Here is a 13,468-nt window from a genome sequence, read left to right on the forward strand (position 1 = left end):
TGTTGTTGTTTTTTTATTGTAGGATTTTAAAACGTCAATAAAGTCAAAAAAGCACCCAAAGGTTGCCTGCTGGGATGTTTTCTTTCATTGAATTTTAGCTGAAAATCTTACTGGGATTCTCTTAGCTTGAGTAATCAATATCACACTCAGGAGTTTTTTACACAAGCAAACAAATACGGCATTAGACTGTTGAGAAGAGCGTTTCTGATGTCTGATTAACCTTTTTGTTTTATCTCTGAGGAATGACAAAAATGCCTCCTTGCAGGGGGTGCATGTGACATTTGTTTAAAGTGGATAGCTTTCTCTTTTTCTTCCACTGATAAAGGTATTTTAGCTCCATGATAGTGAAAAGCTTTTGTTAATCTTGACTCATAAGCATATCTTTGCTAGAATTGATCAACACAGAAGTCTCTGGCTGCTGTGATTCAAGTAACTCGTCTTTTTTCCTGAAATTTGAGATGCATGATTGCAACTACAAAAATACTTTAGATTACAGGCTAAGACAGATGTATATAATGCAGTTGTAGTTATGTTTGCTGCTGTGATGGAAGGTATCTTTATGGCATTTAAAAATTGGCTATATATATAAAAAAAAAAAAATTTAATTGCATGAATACACTCGAATAATTTTCCTTCAGCTTCAGCAAGGAATTAACAAATTTTAACATAAATTTAAAAATGAAAAGCTCCGCATAACCCCAAATGCAGCATCAATAAAAATATCATTATCTATTTAACGAAAAGCAAATAAAAACAAGAAAGTTTAACAGACTGATCTCTTTTTTAAAATCCCCCCACACCCCCACACACAAATTATAACAAATTATACGTCACTCCACATATGAGCTTCCCAAGTGATGAAATCCATCATACTTTAGTATAATAGGATTTCCTGGGTGAGTGGTACTCTTTCCTTCAATGTCATGCTAGGCCGCAGGTCAGACCTCCCCTGGCAGTGGCTCAGGCAGTCGAGCTTTATTTAGGTGATTGATAGATCGTAAAAACCACCAAGTCATAAGAGTGCTGCAAAATGGGAGCCTCTGGTGTGTGAGGTTCTATCAACGAAGAAATAAAGTGACCCATGAATACTGATTGTCTAGCTTTTAGCATCCAAAACACACCAGACTAAAGATGTGCGTTATATTGTGATATCTGCAGTCTGAGTTTAAAACACAGATATTTTCAGCTCCTGCAGATTGAATGTCTGGGTTGTTTTAACTCAGTTCAACACTCGTCACTTAAAACAAAAAGTGCTCTGTTTCATCCAGTTTCTAATTCTCTTAAATTAATTTCCCTAAAAGCAAGAAATATGTCTAACTTTGTCCGCTAGGGGGAGACAGAGTACACTCTATGCATCCAAATTTGTCTCTGTTTTACAACTATTTTTTGTTATTTGATCCGAAGAATTTAGGGTTTATTATCTTTACACACAGCTAAGGTAAAATTATTTATACCCAATGGTTGATTGAGATTTGACTCCTTTTGATTTGATCAACATGTTTCTCCAGACAGGAAGTGGTGTTTTAAGTCTGCCCAAGTTTCCTATCTTCTACATATTGACAGTAACTTGAAGCTTCTCTGAGCGATTATAAAACAATTTATCATCAATAATCATCATGTTCATCCTTTTCAAAAGAAAGTAAAACAGAGAAAAATTTAATTAGTTTATTTCCAAAGAAGTTATACATTTAAAGAAGCAGATTACATATGTAAATGATGCACAAACTTAACCAAAATAAAATAATCATCTCCTAAGAAATGGCAAATAAAAGTTGACAGATTAAAACTGACTAACATGTATAGAAACCAAAAGTCATTAGAAGAAGAACTTTATAGTAAAATTAGACAAAAATTCTCATCAGCTTTTATAAAAATCTACTGGGTCTATTGAGCTGATAAATGAAGAAGCAGGAAAATCCCCGAATTTTATTCCAACTTCCCAATGTTTTTATATAAAAGAAAACTAATAAAAACCTTTTAGAAAAGACATTTCGAGATTGTGACCTCCGTCCTTTTGGGAAGCATATTTACCATCACTAATGTTGATTCCTTACCATAAGATCCACAATTTGGTCAATTATGCAAACAAACAGGCTGTATAATGTCAAAGTTCTTGGGGCAACCTGTCCAAGGACATTAAAACTGTATGGGTGTTTATGACTTTGTCAGTATAATGTACATCCTTTTCATGTTAATGTCAACAAATCCAAAATGAATTCAAAAGCATTCAAAGTGTTTTCCTTCATAAGCACTTATTACATTGTTATATATTTATCTAATTTAACTTGGAAACAGAAATTTGAAAGTGCCTATGCCTTTTCCAGATTGACCCACGCAGACCGTAAATGGCCGACATAAATTTTGTCCTTGTTACTCTGTGACTTGGATTTTACATTGATGCTAAGAGTTCAAGGCTCTCAGCCAAAAAGATAGAACATCAAAGTTGGGCAGAAGACGGGAACAAAACATGCATTAATGAGGAAACAGTACAGGGTAACGTTATGAAAATGTTGCAATAGATGGCAAATTGATGTAAGAAAGGATCCAAAATGCATAAGGCATCATTGATTTTTTGCAAAGAGCCAAAATACCCAATTACCCACACTTGCACACACAAGTCCTTGGACTGTAAGAGGAAACTAATAAGGAAACAAAAAAGAAAAAAAAAAGAAGCCCACATGTTAACTTTACGCAAATAAAGTTTTGGCTAAAATTGAAACAATGACTCTTAGCTGTAAGGTGACCAACACACCCACAAATTCAAGATAAACAACTGATTAAGGGAAAAGACAGACTGGAGGAAGGTGATTAATTAACAAAAAAGAAAACTGAACTAGACACAAAGACACTTCAAACCAACAGGAAAAGAATAAACTCTGATCTAATGGAAATGATACCAGCATCAGGAAATTATCTTCCCATCTGTAAAAAGATGGACTTAAATTATTTTGTAAACAGGCCTACAATCCTTTGTAATCTCTGAGGACATTACTATTGCTTTTTTCTTTCTGGCATTGTGCTAACGCTACATGCTACAGAAAAGGAAAATTCCCTAACTGCTTTAAAATTACCCAGGCTCATTTGATGATGATAAAAACGTTGTTTAATTAGCAGCACCAAGTTGCTGCTTTCCTTTTTGAAACATGTTAACATCAAGGGAGTATTACTTTTAACATCAGACTGAAAAAATGTGAGAATCTGGAAAAGCCCAAATCTTTTGAAGCATAAATGAACAAGAACCTGATGGGCTTTTCTTTAGCTTTACATTAACTATGTGTGCCAACATCCCCCAAAATGTCATATTTTTCTTTCTGGTCATTCTGAATGATTAGGATTACTTACAAAAGATATAGTTCATGCATTTGTTTTTCATTTTAAACATCTGCAATTCTAGTTGCATAAAGTTTTACTTGAACACATTAAACTGTCTCTAGCTGGAGATATATGTGGAGCTTGCGTGCAAAATGTAAGATGCTGTATATCAAATGTCTGCTGAAGTGATTCTTGGGAACTATAAGCTACATTTTGGACTTTTTAGTCAAGTTGGATGACACATTAACTGAATGCATACTCGATCATTAAAATATTAAACAGTTTTTTAGTCTGTATAGCAATATTTCAGATGTCTGGGATTTTGATCCGGTCAGTTAGACCGGAGCAGAAGTTGTGGTTGGTCAGTATTGACTGTTATGGCACTAATAAAATGACCAACAATTGCAATATAGGGACAACAATGAAATGGTAATCAAGACAGAAATTTAGTGGGTTTGAGTCCCAAATCCACCCTAGTGCCTGACAATGCCCAGGCTCATGTCATAAATGTATGCAGGTAGTTCCTTGAGAATGAAAGCATTGATACCATTGACCGACTCTCCATTCTTACCTCTGGAACGTTTTGTTTCCATCCAATGCCATCAGACACCTCAGTCCTGAAGCTCAGTGATGTCCTGGACAAATGAGGAAATCCCTCAGGACACAATCTCTTGACTCATTAGGAGCATAATACTTCAGGACTGTCGAACATACAAGGCCCACTACTGAATACTATTTTTAAGTTGCTGTGATTACTTTTTGGTTAAAAGTACTTGCCTACTGCATACATTATCACTTTGGTTTGTGATTTGCAAAGTGGAGTAGTTTACTTCACCAACTTCAAAAATCTTGTTTCCTTTCAGCATTCCCTCTGCCAACGTTGCCACTACATATTTTTATTAAACCTGCAATCTATTCACTTATGGTGACCAAAAGGGAGGAAGGAAGTTCATCATTTCCCTGTCCTCTTTAATTGTGATAAGGTAGACACATAATTCATTAATGTTTTAATTGAATGAAGTGATGAGGGGAGACATGGGTGTGTAATTAATTTTAATTAATTTTAATTATTACTAACTGTAATTAATCAACGCGTTTTGCTGAAACACCTTTTTCTGCAGATTTGGGAGTATCTTTCATATTAATTAAACATCTTATATTGCCTAATCACCAATGACCAGTTTTAAGTGGGTCTTCAGTGACCACTTAAAACTTTCCTCAAACTAAATAGTTCCTCATGCTCATACAATCTTGGGCAGTCTCTTATAATGCAATACAAAGAGTAAGATAATTGCTCCTCGATTCAGTCGTACATCTAAGTAAGGACCTCTATGAAATGAATCAGGGTTCAGACTGTTTTTGTGCACTTACTTCCCAAAACGTTCCTGTTTTTTGCCAAATGGAGGAGATTGCTGCCATTAGGATCCACCTTTAACAGCTAAGGAATGTGAATATTTTGTAAATATTTGCAATAGTTCTGGACTTAGCTGTTTTATGGTTCCAGTTACGCCAGTGCTTAGCATTTGGGCAGTGGTAACAGTAGACCAGTCAGTTAAATCACATACATTTTGGTGTCCGTGCTCCAATCTCATCCCACTGTAGTCATAATGCTCATGGTGAACACATCTCTACCCCCTTTGAACATTTCTTCCGCATGTAAGGAATTAAGGAGAGGGTCTCTGACCTTGGAGCCCCAGGGACATGCTGAAGTGGTAGAGGGGCTGGAAAACATGAAGCAGAAGCTGGAAAGAGCAGCAGGTAAATCACATGTGAAGTAGCAGCACATCTTGAGTTGACTACTTGAACTAGCTCACAGACGTACCTCCTTTGATTATATTTAAAGCACATTTTCATTTTATGCCCCACTGCTCTTTGTAACTACTCTTCATCAAATCAGTAGTTGTTTTTACCTTGTTGGAAAAAGTAGAAGTCGGAGTTAAATCAGTAGATTATCTTGAATTCAAGTCCATCCTTCTGTATGCTGCTTTGCTTTATCAATCAATCAAGTTTATTTGTATAGTACATTTCGGCAACAAGGCAGTTCAAAGTGCTTTACATCATAAAAACATCATATAGTTACCCATTGGGAAGCCTGTAACAAACATTACATTTTGTCAAGTGGCATCATCAAATTCATCAATACATATCAAATGTGTTGGTCGATTGTCCAGTGATTATGGGTCGAAAGAATCAATTTTACAAACTGTCATAACCGTAAGGGGACTATAACTGGTTAATGTTTCTTTGTATGGAGTTTCTGCACCATGGTTTTCTTGATTTTCACTGCTGAGGTCCTCTTATATCACCAGTAGGGTTCGATTTACAAGGATGGGGGCCCAAGGAGTAAAACCAATTTTGGTGCCCACATAAGATTCTTTTGAAGATATAAAGTTATATAGATTGATAGTTGGATACACAACTTCCAGTTTTCGTTCATCACTCATACAATAAATAAATAAAACAGGATGAAATTCAATATATTACCAAACTGACCTATTTGTGGAAATACATTCCTTACCCTGGTAAAACGTGTCCTTTCCACATGTACAACACACATCTACAAGTCATTTTAAATTTGAAACATTTTAATTTTAATCAGTTTCAATTGTTGGCAAATGTATTACTAATGCTCACGCTCTATAAACAAATCTAGACTGAAGTAGAGCTTTAGGTTTTTGGAGGCCCTGATAATTTATTGCCCCTAACTATGCATATCCCTTTGGCTGACTCTATTAATTAGGTAAGTTAAGATGTAGGTTGAGTTAACTGCTGGAATAAATGACTTTTTACTCCTTGTGAAAATATGAATGTGGAAAAATGGATAAGAAGAAGGTTTTAGTTTACGACCTTATTGTTGTTTCTGACTTTAAATGCTCAGTTACGACTGTTGGATGGATAAACCGTGGAGAAATCTAGATAATTTTTTCCTGCTTGATGCATTCTTAATGTGTGGATCCGTGCACAGCTGCCAACAAAAGGAAAACAGAGCACTGTGAAGAATGATTTAAAAAACCTTCTTTTTCCATGCTCTTTTGTGAGCCAGTCTTATAATTAAATCCACTTGTTCCCAAACCTGTGCTTAATGTTTCCCATTAGTCACATTTGAGGGATTACAGACTGCACCAATGAAAGTCAAAGATTAAATGGAAAATGCAGATGTGTGAACAGCGGGGCTTGTTTTACAGCTATCACAGCTTTTTAGCAATTCCCAAAAAGTTAACTTGCACTGACAAGGTTCCCAAAGTCCACTTATGAATTAAAAAGACATTCTTCTGAAAAGGAAGAAAATCTGGAAAGAGTTTATTGGTTAGTTTCTTCTTGGAAGTTGTGAGATTTCTCAGAAAATAGCAGTATATCTATTTTAAACATATACCCCACCCCAAAGCCAGTGGTGATTAGAGTCATACGTGGTTCTGTATTATTATTATTATTATTATTATTTTTTTTTTCATACTAATGAAAAATGCCATGAATTTCTCCAGGCTCAAACGACAGGTAAACAAATGTATATTTTTTATAGGGCTTCATCTTGATCATGTCAGCTGTGGATATCCACCTTGCACTGTGATTCCCTCATCTGGGTAGGAAACTAATTTCATGTGGTAAACAAATACTAATAACCCTGGTTTATTGTCCTTCACTGTGTGTCATGAATCTATATAGAGATCTACTTGAGGTTTGCTTTCCTGTCTATCACATGTCAATGTTTCTTCTTAGTATTTTTGAAAAAAAAAAAAACAGGCCGCTGTTACCCGATTGAGGCGGGCGGTTCGTGGAGAACGGCCATTTTGGGCAAACTAGTGGTTCTTATCACCAGAAATTGCAACAATATCTTTTGGGAGAACAGCTAGAATCTCACAAATACATTACACAAATCCAAACTCTTATGAAAAAACTGTCATATGCGAATATGTGTGATATTCACCCTATTTCTCATCAATCTTTATAATGGTGTTTGTCTCAATCTAAGGTTGTCTTTAGGCCAAAAAAAAAAATCAAAACCAAAGATTTCCAAATTCTCTAGACAGTACTCGTTTAGCCAATAATTGTCTGCTTCCACATTTTATAATCCAGTAATTTAGATTTTATTTGTATTTTGACCAATACAGCTCACCATCATAAAATCCGACATTAATTCTACTCTGTATCATAGGCTGCTTAAGGAAAATGTGAGACCGTCTGGAAAATAAATTGAGCCGTAACAGAACTGGATCCTGCAACTTGACAATGATCCAAAACATACCAGTAAATTCACCAAGGACTGGCTGAGAACTGAGAAATAGAATATCATAGGAATGAATCAAAGCCTAGATCTTAATCTCAATGAGATGCTTCAGGGTGGCTTGAAACCAGCTGTACATGTAAGAAACCTCCAGAGCTGATAGTGAGGAGAGGAGAAAAAACTTATTCCAGAACGATGTCAGAGACTCGTAGATGGATACATGAAGCGTCTGACTGAAGTTATTCCAGTCAAAAAATGTAACGTATCTATTAGGGGGCATGGGATCCTAACATTTTCCTCAGGTAAATTCATTTCTTCCTCAGAAATGGAAAAAATATATATATTAGCTTTTCTTTTGAAGGAATTAAACATCCTTTTCTTGACTAGAGATAAAGATGGAAGCAGAGCAACATTTATCTATGAAACTGCTGTGGGTTTCTTAGAGACACTACATAATACAAAAAAAACTGCATGCATGAAATCATGGCGCTTCCATTCCAGATCCATCTTTACAGCCGTTTTTTGTGCCCCAAGAGGAAGAGGAAAATGAAGAAAGACAAAATTTCAAAACAAGTTTAAACCTGTCAAGTCTCTGGCTTTATAGAAGAAGCTGAACTTTAAATGTTAGAAACAGAACGCACATCTTGTTTCCATTAACTTTAAAAAGATCAAACTACATGAGACAAATGGGGTTCTGTGCTGATGAGATCTCCACACAGTTAACAACAGAGCCAAGTGACTTGTTCTTAACCGTGTCAAGACGGCGCCACACACAATATTGAGGTTATTATTACATGGACTTATCCAGCAAATGTATACATGTATATATTCACATAATATGAAAATATCGTAGGTGTTTATCAGTCCCTCAGAAGACCAAAAATTCCTAAACTTAACTGAAGAGGGGAAAACAAATGGGGAGGTCAAACCGAGATTTGGAACCAGTTATAATCACTGAGGAGAGCCAATCGGGTCTTACCACATCTTAGAGTCATGGAGAAAAAATGGGATTTGCTTATTGGTTTCATTTAGATTTTTGTTTTTCTTCCTTATTTAAGTTTCCCCTTTGGCTCATTTTGGAAGCTCAGTTTGATTGAGTTACTCAAACAAACTGACTCATATTTTATACCCCAATATATTGATTTTGTATAATTTATCCAAGTTGTTCTTTGGACTTTAACCTGTTGCTAGCTGTCATTTGTTGCTCAGTCACATATGGGTAACTTTCGCAGAACCAGCTTGCATTTTTTCCCTCCATCTTTCCTGACTTTAGAACTCAAACAATGGTTCTGTTTGCTAAAGGACACTTTACCACATTTTGGAAAAGAAAATTCCCAAGAGATTTTCTGCAAACCTCCGAGGAAACTTGATTCATGCACAGTTTTACATAAATACAGCCTAGTTTAATGCAGCATCAGATAAGAAGACATCTGACGCAACTATGTCTTGAAAGTTTGATTAGGTCTTCCTGATCCAGTCGGCCAATTCTAAGGTTAGGTCCAAGCGTGAACTCTGTTCCTGTGCAGAAGATGTCTCAACTGATTGAGCGTCGCCAATCAAAAGTTGACGACGCTCAATAAAAGGGGTTTCTGTTATTTTACGAACACATCATATTTGAATGACAGAGAGACTTCTCAAAGTTATCAAAATGTCAACAAGCTAAATATTTTGATATAATGGGAATAAAATACCATGATAGGGCCATTTTTAAATATTGGTAATTTTCTCAAGCTTTTAATCGTCTTAACTAATGAAAAACCGAACACCATTATTGAAACTCATAAATAATCTTGGATTCCTTCAAAACGTTTTGATCCCCTAAATTAGCATTTATAAAAGTAGATAAAAAAGTTTGTCAGTCTCTACTTTTTAAAGGAATTTTTACAGTTGCTATCTGGCTGTCAGACAAACAACTTGATCATATTAGCTTAGCAAGATCATTAGAAGTGCTAAAATATCCTTTCAAATGACTCATTTGATTCATTTAAGAATATCTGAGAGAAAATCACTTGCCTTGATGATTTATTCTTTGCATAACTGCATACTGTTCGACGATCAGGTTTCTTCTAGGGCCCATGTGTTGTATGGGCCTTGCATGCTTCTGTGTACTTTGAGTGTAATTGAAGGAGATGGGACATGCTACGAAGAAAATCTAAGAAACAGACCATTTTTGATACGCTACAGTAAACTGCAACAACAACAACTTTGGGGATTCTTGAAAAGTCATTACCTCCTGACACAATCAGGCTTCAGTTTTGGGCTCAGCGGTGCAGGCTTTTTCCTGAAAAATGATGCTGAATCTCAAGTACAGTCAGAGTCAAAATATGACTTATAATAATGTGTGCCACAGATTAAATGGTCTGGTGACTCCGAGCGTCTTTACAATAATAATTTCAGAAAATTAGGTCCAGTTTTATGAGATGGTGGATTTTTACATTTTCAGTCTAAAATATCTGAGGCACTCACCTATTTGATTTAGTTCTGAAGAAATGCTTTATTAAGAACATATTCAAAAGTTTTAGGCTATCAACAGAACATGTGCCTGACAACTAAAGTTTAAGGTTATTCTTTCTTTATACTGATCTAAACTGCAAGATCTAAACTGCAAGATCAGTTTAGATCTTGCAGTTTGTGGAAACAGAGAAAAGCCTTTATTGTGGTGCTGCAGAGGTCCTGACAGCTCATCTCTTAAAAGGTATTTAAGGTTAAGATGAGTGTTAGTCTTTTTTGTGGAACAGAAATATTTTGGAAAGAGTTTCTGATGTATAAAAAATAAATTAAATTATTAAATTATAATGACTGAATGTTGAGGATTCACAAGAAAAACTTTTCAACCAAAGCGGGGTTGAAGTAGCATTTGTATGTTTAATTTCTCTGCTAATTGAAGGATTATTTGATGGATTAGGCAAAAATAATTAATAGCTGCAGCCCTAAAAATATGCTTCTCATACTTTTGACATCCCAGGGCATCAGGTGCTGGCATAAGAGTTGTTTTGACTAGACCAATGGCTCTTGGAGGACATTTTAAAGAGGACTGTACAAAAACTGTTAAAGTATATTAAGTGAAAAATCTGTTGAAGGCAGGTCTTGCTGCAGTACTGTGTCTCCTCTTATGCCAGATTTATGTAGGATCTATTTATGTATAAACCAGAGTGTAGAGTACATAAAGATATTATCTTGAATGACAGTACTCTGTACAGAATCAGTAACATTTCTCTTTTACTTCTGCAAAGATAAAACATACATTTCAGTTCTGATGGCCCAATATTTGACCCTCATTTCTTTTTTATTAGTTAAAGGTCATATTTTTTTCCCACTGACCTGAACACCATGAAGCTACCAATTAGGTTGGGCGTTTCTATTGCAGTAGGTGTAAATGCTATGATTGTGAGCTTGAGGCCTTGGTTGTGATGATTGCAGGAATGAAAGCAGTGACTCTTGGAGGAGAGAATGTGGTGCTTTTACTCTGCTCAGCCAAATGTGAAATAAATAAAAAGAAAGGAAAAATGGCTGCTCCCCTGTCTTTACTTGTGGTCCCTTGCTCTTTGTTAAAACCATATCTCAGCTGCTCCATTGCCCCCAGCAACATTAAATCCCATTAAATTCACCTTCATTAAAGCAGTCCTCTCGATTCTTTGCCGCAGCCCTGGTGCGGGCCTCTCAAGGACAGAGTAATAATGAGGGTGGACTGAATTTAACCTTGAAGAGTACAGGTTTTCATTTCCAAATCAATAACTTATGCTTCAAAACTGCCATTAGATCCAGGGTATAATTTTCCAGCTTTAATTGTGTGGATTAGGTTTCTCCAGCAGCGAGAATGTATTTCTCTTTAAGCTGCAGTGTGGAGATTAAATTTATTATTATATATTTTCTCCTTAAATAAAAATTGACAGCTTGCACATTTTGTGCACAAATTTATGTGCATGTGTACAGTGTGGTGAACAGATGGGAAAACTTAAGGAGATTGTATTTCAAAGAGTTTGTCCAAATAGAAGTTATAAGGCGGTTGGTGCAATTTTCTGCAGAGAAACCAAGGAGAGGACAGTATGCTGCTTGGACTTTTTCCCTTCATCTCCATCCAGTATTGCAAACTGTGTCATCATTCACTATGAGAATGCAGAAGTATAAGAAATCTCCTGTACAGCAATGTAAGACAACTTTTGGCAGTCACCTGCTGTCAGAAAAAGCAGAAGGAGTTGCATATAAAATTAACTCTTGGTTGATAGGCATGATGGGAGTGGGTGAAAAAACTGCTTGACCTTCAGGGAAATGGTTTAATCTCCTGTCTTTTTGAATGTTTTAGTGGGACACTCTCTCTTCAGTGGGCTTTGCTGTCATTGTCACATGATTGTATTGAAAGCATTAACTTGTCCTGCGGCGATAATTTCTGCCCGACATTTTAATAATGGGAAATATCAGGTCTTTTCCTTAAATTGGGGAGGGCTGAAGGTATGGTGATCACTAGAGCTTAATTTTTTAATCAACTTCTCTTTTAAATGAAGCTTTATTAAATTACAAACTCACACAGCAGGAGTACAACACAGGCAGAGTCTAAAAAAAAAAAAGAGCTTCGTGGTATAATTAAATAAAATTAATAATAAAAATGCCATCTTCTAGCACGGAGCGAGGAGAATGGGAAGGAGACAAAACCCACAAGCTATTTCATGCTTCGCTTTTCTTCCATTCTTTCTCATTAGTGTTTCAGGAAATTTACCATGTAAAATTATGAAAAGAAGAAAGGGATGCATTGTCTGCAAGATATTGATTCAGGGTAAACGGAGACACATTTTCATTCATTTTTTCCCCCCAGCTACATTCAGTCACTGTGTTCTGTGGATTGAATGGGCTCATTGTTGCTGCTGTGGCAAAGAAAACAGAAATGATTATATTTGGTTGAGCTTTGGTTAGTCGTAAGTACTGAGAACATAAACTAAATTCACAGACAAGACAGTCTGCAGTCATAACTTCAAGAAGACAGATTTCAGTCTATTTTAATATGCAAGTTTTTTTTAATATACTGAAAGATTTGATCTCAGGTAAAACTTTTCAGAGTATTACAGAATACTACACAAATAAAACTATAACAAAAATATCTGGAATTACAAGTTGATATCAAAAATCATACCAGTAATACAATTAAGTTATCCTGGTAAAAACCAGCCCCTTGTTCTACGCTACTTCGTCTGGATCCTCGGCTATAGAGAAACGATTGTTTGCTGCATCAAGTTGAAGTTTTAAATTTTACCCAATCGCTAACATTTGGTCATGACATATGTAATATGCCAGTTTGATGCTATGAAGCTTACCGGAAACTGCAAACAACCATCATCCACTGCGAACAGAGAAGTGCTGATCCGATCGAGGTTGCTGTTAATGTTAATTAAATATGTGGAAGTGTGAACAACACGGACTGAGTGGCTTTATTCACTTCTTCCGCTCTTGTTGTTTAAACTACATGCAAACTACAATTCTAAAATGGCGCAGAAAGCTGACGTCATTATTCACAGGCTACAATTAAGCCACAAGTCTGCCACTTCAACACCTTTCTGTTTCTTTCATATTATGTTAATTCTCTTTCTCTTTACTGGAAAATGCTTTTTCTCCTCTCCTTATAAATAAGTCAGCAACACGTGATTCAGACACAATAGTCTAAAATAGGTGTTTATCTTTTAGTCACAAACAAAACAAACTATATCAGTGGACTAGAAATGTATGTATACTGTTATTCTGCAAGCTATACATGTGTCAGTAGGTGTTAAAATTGTAATTTTAAAGAAAATTCAAGGGTTAATATTTGTCTTCCATGGCAAAAAAGTGTATGGGTGTATTTACTTTTTATGATGACAGCTTTGGTATCATGCTCTCTGATTAGGTAGATTTACTGCGTTGGTGTTTTAGTGACCACAGTAAATGCTTTTAGTTTTTCTCTTGAGC

The sequence above is a fragment of the Xiphophorus hellerii genome, chromosome 4, assembly GCF_003331165.1.
Source record: "Xiphophorus hellerii strain 12219 chromosome 4, Xiphophorus_hellerii-4.1, whole genome shotgun sequence".
Classification (NCBI taxonomy): Eukaryota; Metazoa; Chordata; class Actinopteri; order Cyprinodontiformes; family Poeciliidae; genus Xiphophorus; species Xiphophorus hellerii.